Source organism: Arachis duranensis, chromosome 4 (genome assembly GCF_000817695.3).
Source record: "Arachis duranensis cultivar V14167 chromosome 4, aradu.V14167.gnm2.J7QH, whole genome shotgun sequence".
NCBI classification, from domain to species: Eukaryota; Viridiplantae; Streptophyta; class Magnoliopsida; order Fabales; family Fabaceae; genus Arachis; species Arachis duranensis.
In genome coordinates, this window is record NC_029775.3 from 40,149,135 (window position 1) to 40,166,360 (window position 17,226).

A 17,226-nucleotide genomic window follows, 5' to 3' on the forward strand; every position below is an offset into this window, starting at 1 on the left:
TTCATCTTCCTCTATTCTTTTGTTGTAATTTCCTTTATGTTGCTTCTATATTTTGTTGTATATCTACTCTTGTTCCTTCTCTTTTCTTTCAATTCAATTTGAGGTAATTCATAATAATTGTGTTTCTTTTGATTGTTGTTGTTAATTCCTTGCAATAATTGTTGTAAGATTCTATTCTCGTTGTCAATTTGCTTTGCTTTTCTTTTGTACCTTCCAAGTATTTGATGAAATGCTTGGTTGGATTTTATTATAGATTTTGTTCCTCTTGGCCTAGGTAGAGTAATTAGTGACTCTTAAGTTATCTAATTCCTTTGTTGATTGATAATTAGAAGTTGCTAATTAATTTGAATGCCTCTAAAGCTAGTCTTTCCTTTAGGAGTTGATTAGGACTTCAGGAATCAAATTGATTCATCCACTTGACTTTCCTCCATTGTTAGAGGTTAACTAACTGGGAGCAATGAACAATTTGTGGTCACAATTGAGGAGGATAACTAGGATAGGACTTCTAGTTCTCATATCTTGCGAAGAGCTTTGTTTGTTGTTAGTTTATTTTCTTTGTCATTTATATTTCTTGTATAAAATCTCAAAAATCCCAAAATAACTCATAACCAATAACAAGACATTTTATTGTAATTCCTAGGAAGAACGACCCGAGGTTCAATACTTCAGTTTATAAATTTTAAGGTTTTGTACTAGTGACAAACAATTTTTTGTATGGAAGGATTATTGATTGGTTTAGAAACTATACTTGCAACGAGAATTCATTTGTGAAATTCTATACCATCAAAAATTCATTCATCAAAATGGCTTAATTCATTCTTGGTTTAAGCATGAGGACATGCTTGGTTTAAATGTGGAGAGGTTGATAAACCCTATTTGTAGGGTTTATCTTGTGCCTAATTTAGGAGATTTTATGACCTTTTACCCACATTTATTCAATGAAATAGTATGGTTTCGTGATTGTCTCCCAATTTGTGCTTAAGTGTGGAAACATGCTTTCTATACCTTAAATTAGTTATTTTTAATTCACCTTTGATTCCAATAGATGCCTTGATTTGTTTGTTAAGTGATTTCAGGTTGAAAAGGGCTAGGGAAGGATCAAAAGAGTGAAAGGAAGGCATACAAAGTGGAGAAGATCGTGAAAAGCCAAAGAATTGAACTCGCCCATGGACCCGCGCGCGCACCTTGCGAAATGGCCCATGGACGCGTACGCGTGCTGTGCACGTACGCGTCGATGCTGATACTTGATTTTTAAGTGGATTCACGGCCAGAAAATTCTCAGGAGTTGTGGGGCCCAATCCCAACCAACTTTGGCACCAAAAATGCTATTTAAAGCAAAGGATTGAAGAGCAAAAGGGGAATTCCATCATTCACACACATTAGAATTAGTTTAGAGTTAGTTTTAGAGAGAGAAGCTCTCACTTCTCTCTAGGATTAGGTTAGAGGTAGATTAGGATCTCCTAGATCTAGGTTAATTTCATGCTTTGATTTACTTTTCCTTTTGTAATTCTTCTTCTTCTACATCTCTTCTCTCTAGTTTAGCATTTAATTCTTGTAATTCTTTACTTTTATGTTGATGCACTTTTGTTCTTCTATTTTTCTTTAATGCAATTAATGATTCATGTTTCTTTATTGTTCATTTGATTTGTTGTTGTTTAATTCCTTGCAATTGAGTAATGTAGATTTACTTTCCTTGCAATTTTACTATGCTTTCTTTTTATGCCTTCCAAGTGTTTGATGAAATGCTTGGTTGGATTTTAGAATAGAATTTTATGTTCTTGGCTTGGAAAGGTAACTTAAGAACTCTTGAGTTACTAATGTCCAAGTAATTGATGATTGGAAACCATTGACTCTAGTTCTCACTAATTAAATTAGTGGAGAGTTAGGACTTATGGACTTGGATTGATATATCTCATTTAACTTTCCTTTACCACTAGTTAGAGGATGACTTAGCGGGATTGATCCTTGCCAATTCTCATATTGTGGTTAGTGATTAGGATAGAGATCCTTGACCACCAACCCTTGCCAAGACCTTTTTAGCTATTAATTTACTTTTTGCCATTTATCTTTCATGTCTCTTATCAAAACCCCAAAAATAACTCATAACCAATAACAAGACACTTTATTGTAATTCCTAGGGAGAACGACCCGAGGTTTGAATATTTCGGTTATTAATTTTAGGGGTTTGTTACTTGTGAAAAACAATCTTTTGTATGAAAGGATTATTGTTGGTTTAGAAACTATACTTGCAACGAGACTTCAATAGTGAAATTCTACACCAAATCATCAAAATGGCGCCGTTGCCGTGGAGTTGCAATGGTGTTGGGTTATTGGTTATTGTATATATGTGAATAGTGTGAATATGTTTGCTTATGTCAGCTCTTGCTAGTTTTATGATTTGATTTTCTTTGCTTCTTATTTGATTTTATATTTTTTTTTTTTTGCTTTTCTCTTACTACCATGAATTCTCACTTTGGCTATGAGGTTGGTTATCAACATGTTGTAGGAAACGGAAGCTTCAATGAGGATGTGTATCAAGGATGTGATAATCAGAAGGTGGGAGGAGCCATATGTATATGATCAATCATTCATGGCGACAACCTTCACCAATAGACTATGAACAAGAGCCACTCTTTGATGCATATCAATTCAATGGCCATGGTGAATCTCCTTGTGACTTTCAAGAACCACCACCATATGCCTATGAGTCATATCCTCAACATGAACCATACTCACAAGCCTTCTACCACCAAACACCTCAATATGACCTTGATCCATATCCATCCTACCAACCACCTTTTGAACCACATGAACCATATATGGAACCACCATTCCAATATCAATACTCCCAAGAACCACCTCAATACACACCACCACATCCGTACCAAGAAGAACCACCTTCCTATTATGAACCCATTCTCCAAGACATTGAACCCTCATATCCATCCCAATCCTCAATGGATGAAATCCTTAGCCTTATACTTCAAGGGCAAGGAGAAATGCAAAGGGAGACACTAGAATTTTTGGCTACCTTGACCAAGGTAATAAGCACTTTGGTCTCCCAATGCTTGAGCACTCAAAGCACTCTCATGGTCACATGTGGAGAATTAATTGAAAAGCATATCATGAAGGAGAGATTGGAAACTCCGGTGGAGAATGAGAAATGCTACTTTGTGTTAGAACAATTGGAGGAACCTATGATCATTGAAGAAGAGGAAGAAGTGGTTGAAGACTTAGGAGATGCGGAACCTCCATGGGAACCTCGTGTTGAAGAAAATTCCTCCAAGAAGATTGAGTTTGATGTTGAGGAGGAGAGTGCACAACCTCCAAAACAAATTTTGGATGAAGACTTGGAGGGAATGAAGCAAGAATTGAGTTCCCTTGGTGATGAAGATCTTGCATCCAATGTTCTTGGTGAAGAATCCTTTGAATTTAAAGAACCTTCTCCCAATGAATTTGAAAGTGATGTGGAGGTAGATTTCTCTCAACCTCCCATTTATGACTTGAGTGATAGAGAAGAGTTAGATGAATTTTATGAACAAAGGATTGAGAATGAAGAAGTTTATGAAGAGGTGGAGATTGACAAGGAAGTAAACAAGGGAGTAGAGCTTGCAAGAACATTAGAGATACCTCTCCCCAAGCCACCACCATCCATTCTCTCATTCATGTGGGTAAATTCCTTATACTTAAGCTTTATTATTCCCCTTGAATATGGTTTACTTGAGACGGATGGTCAACTTAGACATATTTGTGGCTTTAAGAGTAAAAGGGAGATGGTTAGTGGTTGGAAACCTCATTCTAGGTTCATTATGGTTGTATGCTCAAAGCTTAATTGCAAGGTTTGGTATAGAACTAGATTGCTTGGGTCTAGGATGTTGTTTGGTTGCTTAAATGAGAATTCCAAGGCTATGCCACCCAAATGGACTAATAATGATCAACTTCAAGATGGGTGTCAAAATAAAGTGTAGGATCCCGGATCGCATAAGAAAAATCAATTTTGGGAGTCCCAAGCTTGTGAAGAACTCCATCAACACTGGGTTCAACAAATAAGGAATCTTGGGGCACAATGGAGGACCAAGCATTGGTGGATGTTCAAAGATAGCTTCAAGCACAAGCCACCTTGAGAGGAGCTCCCCATAAGTCCAACTTAAGGACAATAAACAAAAGTGCTAGGTGGGAGACACCCCACCATGGTAAATTCTTTTCATTTTTTTCTCTTTTGTACATACTAATAGAATTAGTTTAATTTCATGTTTTGTTGAGTTTGTTGAGTCTAATTGGTAGTTTAGTATGTTAAATAAGGTTTTATGGTGTTTTGGTAGCTGTTTAGAGGTTTGGAATGCTTGGATTGGTGCAAAAACATAGAAATTTTTTTTGAAAAACAGTGCATCATCCACGCATACGCGCACTGCGCGCGTACGCGTGCATCAAGCGTTTTCGACCATCCACACGCGCGCGCCATATGTGCGTACGCGTGGATTGCAAAATTTCATTCCTCTATACATTGACCCGAGAGTTGTGCTTAAGCTGCGCTAATACTGTGCCTTTCACACAAACCAACTCGCGCGTACGCGCACATGACGCGTACGTGCCACTCTCGAAATAAGCCATCGACACGGACGCGCCATGTACGCGTACGCATCGTGCCCATTCCACTACCATCCATGCGCGCGCGCCATGCGTCCGTATGCGCGGATGTCCTTCCTTCACTACATTTCTTTTCTTCTCTCCTTTCCATTTCTTTCCCCCTCCTTTCTTCTTCCCTTCTTCTATCCCTCATCCAACACTCCCAAACACTATTGATAACCATTAATTTTAGTTAACTAATTAATTAGTTAGTTAGTTGCTTAGTTAGTTGATTAGTTAGTTTTCATTTCATTTTCTCTTTTTCATTATAAGTGTTGGATTGTTATTCTTGTTTACCATTAATTGCTGCCGAGTTTTAAAAAGGGATGTTATCTTAACATCATCATGTTTATAATCTTTGTTGTATTCTATTCTTGAGGTTATATTTTGCTACTTGGTTTTGAGTTTCTCATGCTTACCTTTTAAGAATACCAAGTGATGAGAAATGCCTTTAAGCATGTTTAATCTTTTTGAATTGCATGATTTGGCCACCATGTGATTTGAACCCTACTCTTTGATTAGGCAATCTCTTGATATTGGATGTTGAGCATTTACCTTAATGCATTGTGTTTCATGATTATATGCATCCATATGTTTTTAGCTTGAATGCTTTCATGCTTCTTCAATGCTTGTTTCACCTTACAAGTTCACTTAAAGCATCTCAAGCACATTAGGATAAGTGAGGTGTATACTTCTTTTGTGACATCACTTTTTATGTTAACGTGCGTTCTAAACCGCATAATTTAGAATTTACACACATTCATGTCACACTAATTCACTGACTCAATTCTAGTGATTTACCTCATTCCAACAATGTATGCTTCCTTGCTTTTATATCTTCTCATCTTATGGTGTTATATTTTTGTTTTTTTTATGAATGATGCACCGCAAGCAAAATCGGAAGCAGAAGAAAGAATACGCATCAGCCGATTGATCTACCAGCTGAAGGTAGTAATCTAGAGAGTCGCCATACCACCTTGCCCATCTTTGAGTATACCGAGAACGGTGCAAACTTTTAAGTGTGGGGAGGTCGTCCGACCGATCGACGATTTTGGGTGACAAGTTTCTAATTCCAACACTTTTGCATTTCATTCTAGGATTTTAGGATTTTTACTTGCATTTTCTTATTTTTGCATATGTATACACAATAAGTTTAGTCAAAATAATGAAATTTTTCAAGGATTTCTATCTATAGGGCACCAATTGATTTGAGTGAAAACTTTTCATAGAACTTGCTTGAATTATATATCTTGTGGATCATGTTTTTGAGCTAAGAACACAAGCTTGTGAGATTTGAGCCTAATGGTGTGGTTACATCTTACAACCACTTATTTTCCTTCTTGTGTGCATTATTCTCTTTCTATGATTGTAATCTTTTATTTGTTTGATTCTTTATGTCCATTATTTTGTGTATACATGCATTTATATGATTGAGGCCATCATTTCATTTAGCTCACTTACCCAAAAAGCCTTACCTTTTATCTTCCTTTGTTAGCCAAATTTGAGCATACGATTAACCCACTTTGTTCTTAATTTAGCACATTACAAGCCTTAAAGCGGAAAACAATAAATGTCTTTTGATTAGCTTAGACTAGAGTGTGTGTATCATTCAAGTGTGGAAATCTTGGGACATTGGAGGAATAAAAGGGTAGTTTTGTAATTTTATTGAAATTATTGGAAATTGGGTACATGCTCATGTATTAATAAAATGTATAGACCTTATGCATTGATGTTCTTGTATATAATTTGAAAAAAAGAAAAAAATGAGAAAAACAAGAAAAAAAAACAAAAATAAGAGTATGGAAAAGAAAAGAAAGAAAAAAATAGAAAAAGAAAGAAACAAATAAAAAGAAAGAAATAAAAAGGGGACAAAATGCCCCAAGCAAAGCTCAATAAGGGTCAATGCATAAGTGTTGTGAAATAAAAAGGAAATGCATGAGTGTGTGAAAAAGGGAGAAATTTGGGTAGTTAGGTTAGCTTTAAAATTGTATAGGGTGTCATAGGTTAGGTGGGAAGTTTAAGCGTATCAAAGATTCAAATTTCAAGCTCACTTGACCAAATATGCATCCTTACCTTGATCCTAGCCCCGTTACAACCTATGAAAAGACCTCATGAAAACTTGTATGCATGCATTGAATAAATGTTGATTGTTAGAAGAAAAACAAATCTTAGAAAGCATGAAATAGAGGAGAATTGAGAGAATCAACCCTAAACACTTGAGTGAATAGAGTGCAAACACATCCGGTAAGGGTTTGATGCTCAATTACATATTTCCATCTATAAGTATCACTTTTCATGCAAGTTTGTAAAAATATTCAATAACTCAATCCAATTGTGGATTAGACTTGCTACTCCTTAGCCCTTGTGCATATATGCTTCTTGGGAATTGATTTATTTTGACCAAGCAATTGCATTCATTTAGATAATTGCATATAGGTATATTGCATTTAGTTAGTTTCCATTGAATAAATGTCATGCCCTTTACTTCATTCTTGGTTTAAGCATGAGGACATGCTTGGTTTAAGTGTGGGGAGGTTGATAAACCCCATTTGTAGGGTTTATCTTGTGTTGAATTTAAGGGATTTTATGACCTTTTACCCACATTTATTCAATAAAATAGCATCGTTCCTTGATTGTCTCCCAATTTGTGCTTAAATGTGAAAACATGCTTTCTAGACCTTAAATTAGTTAATTTTAATTCACCTTTGATTCTACTAGATGCCTTGATTTGTTTGTTAAGTGATTCCAGGTTGAAAAGGGCTAGGGAAGGATCAAAGGAGTGAAAGGAAAGCATACATAGTGGAGAAGATCATGAAAAGTCAAAGAATTGAACTCGCCCATGGACGCGCGCGCGCACCATGCGCTTACGCTCACCTTGCGAAATGGCCCATGGACGCGTACGCGTCGATGCTGAAACTTGATTTTTAAGTGAATTTGCGCCTAGCAAATTCTCAGGAGTTGTGGGGCCCAATCCCAACCAACTTTTGCGCCAAAAATGCTATTTAAAGCCAAGGATTGAAGGGCAAAAGGGGGATTCCATCATTTACACACATTAGGATTAGTTTAGAGTTAGTATTAGAGAGAGAAGCTCTCACTTCTCTCTAGGATTAGATTACAGGTACATTAGGATCTCTTAGATCTAGGTTAATTTCATGCTTTGATTTACTTTTCCTTTTGTAATTCTTCTTCTTCTACATCTCTTCTCTCTAGTTTAGCATTTAACTCTTGTAATTCTTTACTTTTATGTTGATGCACTTTTGTTCTTCTATTTTCTTTTAATGCAATTCATGATTCATGTTTCTTTATTGCTCATTTGATTTGTTGTTGTTTAATTCCTTGCAAGTGAGTAGTGTAGATTTACTTTCCTTGCAATTTTACTAATGCTTTCCTTTTATGCCTTCCAAGTGTTTGATGAAATGCTTGGTTGGATTTTAGAATAGAATTTTATGTTCTTGGCTTGGAAAGGTAACTTAGAAACTCTTGAGTTACTAATGTCTAAGTAATTGATTATTGGAAACCATTGACTCTAGTTCTCACTAATTGAATTAGTGGAGAGTTAGGACTTATGGACTTGGATTGCTATATCTCATTTAATTTTCCTTTACCACTAGTTAGAGGATGACTTAGTGGGATTTATCCTTGCCAATTCTCATATTGTGGTTAGTGATTAGGATAGAAATCCTTGACCACCAACCCTTGGCAAGACCTTTTTAGCTATTAGTTTACTTTTTGCCATTTATCTTTCATGTCTCTTATCAAAACCCCAAAAATAACTCATAACCAATAACAAGACACTTTATTGTAATTCCTAAGGAGAACGACCTGAGGTTTGAATACTTCGGTTATTAATTTTAGAGGTTTGTTACTTGTGACAAAAAATCTTTTGTATGAAAGGATTATTGTTGGTTTAGAAACTATACTTGCAACGAGACTTCAATAGTGAAATTCTATACCATCAAAAATCAAATCATCATTAGCCTATGCACGTGAAAGCTTTATTGCTCAGCCCAAACACACACCAAGTGTGCCCCGAAAGTGGATTTCTACACTATCTATCTTAGTTTACTCATTTTCTGTAAACCTAGGTTACTAGTTTAGTATAAAAACTACTTTTTAGAGATTCATTTCATACCTCATGACATTTTACATCTGAATTTGTATCTTTTACGGCGTGAGTCTCTAAACCCCCTGGTTGGGGGTGAGGAGCTCTGCTGTGTCTCGATGAATTAATGCAATTATTTCTGTTTTCTATTCAATCACGCTTGTTTCTATTCTAAGATATTCATTCGCACTTCAACATGATGAATGTGAAGATCTGTGACACTCATCACCATTCTCAACCTATGAACGCGTGCCTGACAACCACTTCCGTTCTACCTTAGATTGAATGTATATCTCTTGGGTTCCTGGTTCACGAGTTTAACTGCCTCTCCTGACAATAGAGCATTCAAATCCGTGAGATCAGAGTCTTCGTGGTATAAGCTATAATCAATTGGTAGCATTTCTGAGATCCAGAAAGTCTAAACCTTGTCTGTGGTATTCCGAGTAGGATCCGGGAAGGGATGACTGTGACGAGCTTCAAACTCATGAATGCTGGGCGCAGTGACAGTGTGCAAAAGGATCAATGGATCCTATTCCAACATTAGTGAGAACCAACAGATGATTAGCCATGTATATGGACCCTTTTCACTGAGAGGACGGCTGGTAGCCATTGACAATGGTGATCCACCAACATACAGCTTGCCATAGAAGGAAACCTTCCGTGCGTGAAGAAGAAGACAGTAGGAAAGCAGAGATTCAGAAGACAGTGCACCTCCAAAACTCCAACCTATTCTCCATTACTGTATAACAAGTATTTATTTCATGCTCCTTTACTTTTCGCAATTAAAACTAAGAACCACTATTTTATGGTTTATATTGTGTTTAATTATGTGGTTTTATCATGATCCTTACCCACTTATTCATTAATTTAGCATGCATTTATATTTTTTTCTGAAATTACTACATGGTTGAAAACTACTTCCTAGAGACTTTTTAATTATGCATTTTAGTTCTCCTTTATCCCATTCGATGCCGTAATCTGTGTGTTAAGTGTTTCAGGCTATATAGGGCATGGATGAGTTGGAGAATGGAAGGGAAGCTAGCAAAAATGGAAGGAACACAAGAAATTGAGGAGATAACCAGCGAGAAGTGACGCGGCCGCATGGCTCACGCGTTCGCGCGAAAGTGGAGAAATCGCAGTGACGCGGCCGCATGGCTCACGCGACCGCGCGGAATGGAAAAGCACAAGTGACGTGGAGGCGTGGACGACGCGAACGCGTGGCAGGGAAAAACGCGAATGATGCGTCCGCATGGATGACGCGATCGCGTGACGTGTGCGATCTGCATAATCTGCAGGATTCGCTGGGGGCGATTTTGGGCCCTATTTTGACCCAGTTTTCAGCCCAGAATAGCAGACTAGAGCTAGAGAACATGCAGAAACCAGACACAACATTCATTCTACACAGTTTTAGTTTTTAGATCTAGTTTATACTCCTCCTCTAGGTTTTTTCTCTCTTGAGACATTGATAGTTCTTAGGATTTTATCTTTCTACCACTTTTTGCATTGGGATACTGAGAAGAGTTATTACCTCATCAAGACTTCGACATTCTAGTTCGTTTTCTTTACTTGGCTTTACTCTTCCATGTCCTTTGCTTTGTTTAATTTTACCATTGGAATATTTTTAGGATTATTTAATACAAGGATTACTTTTATTTTCAATTGATTATTTTTATTTTTATTTACAATGTCTTTCCTTAATTCCTTTTCATATGTTATGAATTTTACATTCACAATGAGCGAGTAGTTCCCTAACTTGATGGGGAGTTGATTGAAAGGAACCCTTGAGTTGGAAGGCTTGAAAGAAAGATTATAATTGGGTTATTGTTGGCTTGCCCTCTAGTCACTAACACCAATCCCTTTTAATTAAGTTAGTTGCAACTTGTGAACAGGCATAGCATCCCAATTTGTTTAACTTTCCCTTACCTAGAAGTGATAACTAAACAGGATAACCTTTAATTATCAATTAATCTAAAGAGTAATCCAACAATAGCGGGACTTCCAGCTAATCAACTCCCAGTCAAGGCTTTTATTTACATCATTCAAATTCTCCAATTTTATTTCCTGTTTATTCAACTCAAACCTTTTTGAAAACATCTGATTAATAAAATAGAACACTTTTCTACAACTCGTTGGGAGATGACCTGGGATTCATACTCCCAGTATTTTAATTTTAAATTCCTGTGACACCTTTCTAAATTGATAAGTGGGTTTCTGGTGAGTTAAGAACTACACTTGCAACATATATATTTTAATAATTTTTAATTCACCAATTTCCGCCGCATCAATTTCCTGACTAAGAGTTACAAGATAACCATAGCTTGCTTCAAGCCAACAATCTCCGTGGGCTCGACTCTTACTCACGTAAGGTATTACTTGGATGACCCAGTACACTTGCTGGTTAGTTGTGCGGAATTGCAAAATTGTGATTGTAATTTTCGTGCACCAAGTTTTTGGCGTCGTTGCCGGGGATTGTTCGAGTTTGAACAACTGATAGTTTCTTTTGTTCCTTAGATTAGGAAAACTGTCTTTTGTTAGTTTAGAGTCTCTTTATTTTCTTTTCAAAAATTTTCAAAAATCTTATTTTTCTTAGTTAATTTTCTATTTTTACTTGAGTCTAGTTTCATGTTTTAAGTTTGGTGTCAATTGCATGTCCTTATTTGTTCTTCATATTTTCGATTTTGTGTCCATTGTTCTTTCTTGATCTTCGAGTTGTTCATGTTTATTTTTTGTGTGATCTTTAGTTTTTTTTGTTTTGTGTCTTTCCCTGTTTTTCTTGTGATTTTCGAAAAGTTCAAAAAGATTTTTCAAGAAAATACTTTTTCTTTCATAACTCAGTTGGTTAGAGTGTTGGCTTATGTTTTTAGCATCTTCTTTTCAAAAATAATTTTTTTTTGATTAAATCTTGTGTCAAATTTTAAGTTTGGTGTTCTCTTGTTAATTTTTCTTTAATTTTCGAAAATTTTATTTTGGTTTTCTAAAAATTTTAAGTTTGGTGTTCTTTCTTTTTGTTCTTATTGTTCTTGTTGTTCTTGGGAGTCTTCAAAGTGTTCTTGAGTCTTCTTTGTGTTTTGATCTTAAAATTTTTAGGTTTGGTGTTCCTTGGTGTTTTCCCTCCAAAATTTTCGAAAACAAGGAGCATTAGATCTAAAAATTTTAAATCTTGTATCTTTTGTGTGTTTTTCTCTTTCATAATAAAATTCAAAAATAAAAAAATATCTTTTCCTTTAAATGCTCATAATTTTCGAATTCATTAGGTTGATTTGGTCAAAATTTTTAAAATCATATATTTTTCGAAAACTCCTAACCACTTCCTCTCTCCTCATTCTTCTTCGAAAATCCTCATAAAATATTTTCAAATTCCTTTTTTTATTTTATTTTATTATTTTAATATCCATTTTATTATATAATAAAATAAATAAAATAAATCCACATCATCTCCCTTTCTCCATCATGAACCTAAGTGGAAAAGAATAGTCTAGAAGGACTTTGGGGTCATATGCTAACCCCACTACTGCTTCATATGGGAGTAGTATCTGTATACCCCCCATAAGAGCTAACACTTTTAAGCTAAATTCTCAGCTCATTATCATGGTTGCAACAAAATTGCCAGTATTTCGGTCTTCCATAGGAAGAACTTACTGAGTTTCTGGTACAGTTCTTACAAATTGCTGACACAGTACGTGATAAGGAAGTGGATCAGGATGTCCACAGATTATTGCTGTTTCCATTTGCTGTAAAAGACCAAGCAAAGAGGTGGTTAAATAACCAACCCAAAGCCAGCATAAGAACATGAAAACAGTTCTCAGACAAATTCCTGAATCAATATTTCCCTCCAAAAAGGATGACACAACTAAGGCTGGACATCCAAGGCTTTAAACAAGAGAATAATGAATCTCTTTATGATGCCTGGGAGAGGTACAGAGAGATGCTAAGGAAATGCCCCTCTGAAATATTTTCAGAGTGGGTGCAGTTAGACATCTTCTACTACGGGCTTACAGAAAAAAGCTCAGATATCTCTAGACCACTCAGCTGGTGAATCTATACACATGAGAAAGACGATTGAAGAGGCTCAAGAACTTATAGATACGGTTGCTAGAAATCAGCATCTGTACTTAAATAGTGAGTCCTCCATGAAAGAAGAAAAAAAGGCAGTATCAACTGACTTTAGTCCTCAAGAACAAGCTGCTGAACTCAATCAGCAGCTATCTTCTATAACAAAACAGTTAGCAGAATTTAAGGAGATGCTACAAGAAACCAAAAATGCTAATAAGGCTATAGAATCACAATTGAATCAGACAAAATAGCAGTTATCAAAAAAGATAACAAAAGAGTGCCAAGCAGTTCAATTAAGAAGTGAAAAAATATTAAATACCTCAACTCAAAGCAGCAGAAAGCCAAGAAAAGAACAATTGACAGAGGATGAGCAAACTGCCACCCAAAATCCCTCTAAGGACAGTAAGAGCCCAGAGAGGAATGATTCTAGCATTCAAACGCCAAAAAAGGGTGAAAAAATGGCGTTAAACGTCCAGTGGATGCCCAGTTCTGGCGTTCAAACGCCAGAAAAGGGTGAAAAGTTGGCGTTAAACGCACATTCCTTCTCCCATCCTGGGTTCAAATGCCAATGAGGGATCAGACACCTACAAGTGCTGATAATAACTCCCTCAAGAAGGCTTCTCAACCTGCCTCTGTAGGAAATAAACCTGCAACAACCAAGGTTGAAGAATACAAAGCTAAAATGCCTTATCCTCAGAAACTCCGCCAAGCAAAACAAGATAAACAATTAGCCCGCTTTGCAGACTATCTCAAGACTCTTGAAATCAAGATTCCGTTTGCAGAGGCACTTGGGCAAATACCCTCTTAAGCTAAGTTCATGAAAGAGATCTTAAGCCATTAGAAGGATTGGAGAGAGACTGGAAACGTTTTTCTCACAGAAGAATGTAGTGCAGTCATCTTAAAGAGCTTGCCAGAAAAGCTCAAGGATCCTGGGAGCTTTATGATACCATGCACATTGGAGGGTACTTGTACCAAGACAACTCTATGTGATCTTGAGGCAAGTATCAACCTAATCCCTGCATCCACTATCAAAAAGCTTGTTTTGTCTGAAGAGGTCAAACCAACCCGGATTTGTCTTCAACTTGCTGATGGCTCCATTAAATATCCATCATGCGTAATTGAGGACATGATTGTCACAGTTGGGCCATTTACCTTTCCCACTGACTTTGTAGTGCTGGAAATGGAGGAGCACAAGAGTGCAACTCTCATTCTAAGAAGACCTTTCCTAGCAACTGGACGAACCCTCATTGACGTCCAAAAAGGGGAAGTGACCCTAAGAGTCAATGAGGATGAGTTTATGCTGAATGTTGTTGAAGCAATGAAGCATCCAGACACATCAAATGACTGCATGAGAGTTGATATTATCGACTCCCTGGTAAAGGAGATCAGTATGGCTGAGAGTCTCGAATCAGAGCTAGAGGACATCTTTAAAGATGTTCAGCCTGATCTAGAGGTACCAGAGGAAATAAAAGAACCTCTGAAAACTCCTCAGGAAGAGGAAAAACCTCCAAAACCTGAGCTCAAACCATTACCACCATCCCTGAAATATGCGTTTCTGGGAGAAGGTAACACATTTCCTGTAATCATAAGCTCTGCTTTAGAGCCACGAGAAGAGAAAGCACTAATTCAGGTGCTAAGGACACACAAGACAGCTCTTGGGTGGTCCATTAGTGATCTTAAGGGCATTAGCCCAGCTAGATGCATGCACAAGATCCTACTGGAGGATAATGCCAAGCCAGTGGTTCAACCACAAAGGCGGCTGAATCCAACCATGAAGGAGGTGGTGCAGAAAGAGGTCACTAAATTACTAGAGGCTGGGATTATTTATCCTATTTCTGATAGCCCCTGGGTAAGCCCTGTCCAAGTTGTACCCCAAAAAGGGAGGCATGACAGTGGTTCATAATGAAAAGAATGAATTGGTTCCAACAAGAACAGCTACAGGGTGGCGTATGTGTATTGACTACAGAAGGCTTAATACAACCACCAGAAAGGATCATTTTTCTTTACCATTCATAGACCAGATGCTAGAAAGACTAGCAGGTCATGACTATTACTGCTTTTTGGACGAGTATTATGGTTATAACCAAATTGCAGTAGATCCTCAGGATTAAGTGAAAACAGCATTCACATGTCCATCAGGAGTATTTGCCTACAGAAGGGTGCCTTTTGGTCTATGCAATGCACCAGCAACCTTTCAGAGATGCATGCTCTCTATCTTCTCTGATATGATGGAAAAATTTCTGGAAGTCTTTATGGATGACTTCTCAGTATTTGGAGACTCATTCAGCTCCTGTCTTGATCATCTAGCACTTATTCTGAAAAGGTGCCAAGAGACTAACCTGGCTTTAAACTGGGAAAAATGTCACTTTATGGTGACTGAAGGAATTGTCCTTGGGCATAAAATTTTGAACAAAGGAATAGAGGTGGATCAAGCTAAGGTAGAGGTAATTGAAAAATTACCACCACCCACCAATGTTAAGGCAATCAAAAGTTTTTTGGGACATGCAGGATTCTACAGGAGGTTTATAAAGGATTTTTCAAAAATCTTAAAACCTCTGAGTAACCTGTTAGCTGCTGATACACCCTTTGTCTTTGACACAGAGTGTTTGCAGGCCATTGAGACTCTAAAGGTTAAGTTGGTTACAGCACCTGTCATTTCTGCACCAGACTGGACATTACCATTCGAATTAATGTGTGATGCCAGTGACCATGCTATTGGTGCAGTGTTAGGTCAGAGGCATGACAAGCTTCTGCCCGTCATTTACTAAGCCAACCGTGTTCTAAATGATGCACAGAAGAACTACACAACCACAGAAAAAGAGTTGCTTGCAGTGGTTAATGCCATTGACAAGTTCAGATCCTATTTGGTAGGATCAAAAGTGATTGTGTACACTGACCATGCTGCTCTTAAATATCTACTCATGAAGCAGAATTCAAAACCTAGGCTCATAAGATGGGTGTTGCTTCTGCAAGGGTTTGATATAGAAATAAAAGACAGAAAAGGGACAAAGAACCAAGTAGCAGATCCCTGTCCCGAATAGAACCAGTAGAAAAGGCATCCCACCCCTCCATTGAGATCTCTGAAACCTTTCTGGATGAGCAACTATTTGCCATTCAAGAAGTACCGTGGTTTGCAGACATTGTAAACTATAAAGCGGTAAGATTCATACCCAAAGAGTACAGCAGGCAGCAAATGAAAAAACTGATCTCTGATGCAAAGTACTACTTGTGGGATGAGCCATATCTCTTTAAGAGATGTTGGTGCGGTATTTTACAATCCACACTACTAACCGGCAAGTGCACCGGTCGTACCAAGTAATACCTTACGTGAGTAAGGGTTGATCCCACGAGGATTGATGGATCAAGCAACAATGATTGAGTAATTGGCTTAGTCAATCAAACAGGAAATAGTATTTGGATGTTCGATCCTACAGAAACTAAAATAGTAAAATAAATGGCTTTGGAATAAAATATTAAGAGGGCAGTTAAGGTTTCAGAGTTATCTATTTTTCGGATTAACTTTTATTACTAATTAATTTAATCATGCAAGATTTAATTTCATGGCAAACTATATGTTACTAGACCCTAATTTCTTAGACCTTTCTAGTCTCCTCTAAAATTTATTAACTGCCAATTCCTTGGTCAATTAATTCCAATTAGAGGGTGATGATCAATTTCTAGTTTATATGCCAAAAGAATCCTAATTATCCAAAAATTATGGGATTATATGTCATGTATCCCGTTAAATACAAACAATTAGAAATTCAGTATAATATGTTTTCCAGCTGTTGTTCAAGTAAAGAGCTTTTCCAAGTTTTACAATAACTCAATTAGAACATGGGTCATACTTCCGTTCCACCCATATTCATAAAATAAAGAACGAAAACAATTATTGAAATATAAATCAAGACATGAATTAAATTAAAAAGATCAAACGAATCAATCCATGAAAATAAAAATAGCTCCTAACCTTAACAATGGAGGATTAGTTGCTCATGGTTCAGAGAAAAATAAGGGTTGTCAAAAATGTACCGTGTCTAAATGTACAGAGTTCTTATCTGATGGCATCTAAATTCCTATTTATAACTAATCCTAATAAATTTAAAATCTAATTATCTAAAAATAATATCTTTTCCTAAAAGATAAGATTTGAATTTAAATTCGAATTAATTAACAAATCTTCAGTTGATGGGTGGGGACCACTTGATTTGTTGGTGACGAAATTGTGATCATCAACAATGGCTCCAAAGACTTGGTGCTCTCAAACATAAATCACACTTTGTCACAACTCCGCACAACTAACCAGCAAGTGTACTGGGTCGTCCAAGTAATACCTTACGTGAGTAAGGGTCGGTCCCACAGAGATTGTTGGTATGAAGCAAGCTATAGTCACCTTGTAAATCTCAGTCAGGCGGATTCAAATTGATAGTGGTTTTCAGAAAATA